This window comes from Aulostomus chinensis, chromosome 19 (genome assembly GCF_037954235.1).
Source record: "Aulostomus chinensis isolate RoL2024-O1b breed Wild chromosome 19, RoL_Achi_v1.0, whole genome shotgun sequence".
Lineage (NCBI taxonomy): Eukaryota > Metazoa > Chordata > Actinopteri > Syngnathiformes > Aulostomidae > Aulostomus > Aulostomus chinensis.
The window spans coordinates 10,378,769-10,381,564 of NC_141338.1; positions in this window are offsets into that span (position 1 = coordinate 10,378,769).

A 2,796-nucleotide genomic window follows, 5' to 3' on the forward strand; every position below is an offset into this window, starting at 1 on the left:
TTACTAAAGTACTGTATGTCATTTTAGGTAGTACACATGTACTTCACTTCAGTTTTCTTTCTTTAATGCCACTTTCTAACTCTACTCTACTCCATAAATATTGTTCTTTTCTTCAGAATTTTTTTTCAGAGAGGATTTTTTCATACAGAGCCAACAATTAAAAAAATAGTGTTTCATTTTGAAATAACCTACTCGACCATTTATACAAGACGGTTATTGACAGAAAGTGAATTAGCCTGTGATTTTTCATGCACAACCATTTCAACAGATTTCATATGGCGGAAAATTAATGCAATGTGAAAATGCCTATTTCCAGGACTGGAAAAATTATTTAAAAAATAAATACAGTTAAAAAATTTTAAGAAAGTCATTGATTTTATTTTTTTGGTCCTGCAAATACCAAAATATTCGTGTATTAAGAGGTATAGCTAAGATCAGTAGAGGAAAAATCTCTTTTGGTTAATAGTAATTGCCTTTAATAGGTGTTGTCATTGTCATTATCTGCAGTTGAATATATGTTGGTAGATTTTTGACTTTAACTTTGGTTTATTTTTCATTTCACAGTAAGTTGGCATGCTAAAACTTTACTCAAAGTCATGTAAAAATAATGCAAAAGTAGTGAAAATGTATCTGTACTGATGTGGAAAACAAATGTTAAGATTTGCTATTTCCTTTTCCTTTTAAAAAAATGTGCTGTGCAGACAAATGCATCTCATATGGACAGATAAACTGAAATGATAACATTTTAGTTGAGGACCCCTTTATAACTCATAAAAGGTTCATAGGAGAGAGAATATGTCTTTTTTTTCATCATTCAGTCTTCATTTGATATGATATGTCTGTATAATTTGAGATAAGCTTAATACATATCACTGTTGCCACAGTGTATAATGATGGAAAATAGCCTTTATTGTGGGGGACTCTGGGTTTTTCAAAATAAAAGGATACTTAAAGCCCTCTATCCTGGGCCTGTGCACACCACTGCAGTCACCACCAGTGAAATCGTGGGATGTTGAATCATTTAAAATAAATATACATCAGAAATATTGGCACGTAGTTGATCTGCACTCACTCGTTTCTCAACAAAACCTGTAAGTTTAGTTAAAAAAAAGCACTGGCCTCTTGTGGTATCATCGTTAAATTAACGTTTTCCCAGTTGGAGATCTTGATCTGCCACTGGCACATTTTTATTTTTACTCTGTATAATTCACTTAGTTACTCTTCTAATGCATCACATTCTCTCAGTTTGGACATCAGTTCATAAAACAATGGCTGGTGCTAAATATATACTCCCTGGTATCAGTTTGGAAGTGAACAACTCCTACCTACACAGAGGGTCAATAGCAGACTAGTGGAGGTTGTTTGTCTTGCTAAGCCCATCACAGACACTTCAGTCCTCCAGTCTATTAACAAATCCTGCCTCCTACACCAGGATTAGCAGATGGAAGCTGATTGAGTGACTTTTGTATCTTTATTGTTCCATTAAACAAAACAGGTTTACGCTTTTTATGGAGTTGATTTGAGAGCAAAACTATCAATACTGCAATCAAAAAATATGTATTCATGCGAATCAAAAACCTTTTGCAAATCTGAAAGATTTAAATCTCATGGGTGGGAAAAGAGTTAAACAGATACATCTCTATTGGACATGCACAGAAACATTAAAGGATTTGCAAAAGATAAGTTTGGAAATGACATTCCACTTTATTCATTTTACCACAGCAATTTGTAATCAAACACCTTTTGATTGTATTGATGAAAAAGACAAACTCACATCAGGAATATCTACAGGTTAATTTCAGCTAGCAAGCTAACCACAGATAAAACAAGATTGATGAGATATTGATACTCAGAGTCCAGGAAATTTAAAGTGTAATCATATTGTTTATGTTACATGTCATTCATCATATTTTGATGTTCATGTTCCCCATGTTCAATGTCATACAGGCCCAGCAATGTCACCCAATTTTATACTTAAAAGTTGAAATTATGATATTATTATCATAACTTGGGAAATTCTTTTGTTAGCATGGCTTGCATGGTTACCATTTTATTGTAGTCCTGAAAATACCCAAGATGCAATTTTGTAACACTAAAATTCCCAAATGTAATCTTAAACATACAGAGGGTGCATTTATAATCATGAATTATTACTGAAACAAATACAAGACAAAAAAATTATGAATAACAATAAATAACAAAAAGGAAAAAAAAGAAAATGTTAAATTAAATATTTTTTAATTGAACATGCGTTAAAAGAGCAAAAAACAAACATTCATCTTGACATAATTTTAAAGATATTTTGCTGAAGTGAATCTTCTTATATGATACACAAATAACTCAGAATAATCAGTGACCCATAAAAGGGAGTTTTTTAAATTTCTCTTCTACTACAAAAAATATGACATGTGAATATTTATGAAAAGAAAATTGGCTATGAAAAGTGTGAAGTTTGGAAAAGAAAGAATTTCTGACTCAGGAAATTTCAGTAAGTGAGGCCCTGGGACACTAAAATGGTACATTCCTCAAAAACAAGGCACAGCCCTCAACATCATTTTCGGCAAAAACAAAAACAAAATTAAAAAAATAAAATACAGAGAGCAAAAAACAACAACAACTCATTGATATTGATTTTTGCCAAAAATGCGCACAACCTAACAATTACAAATGTATAAAAAGAATCAGAACGATGGATAACGTCAGAGAACTGAGCTGATTGGCTGATGTTGATACATGTGACCTAAGCTCGCGGAAAACCGGTGAAGCGGGAATCTCCTCGAGAAGAACATCTCTGAA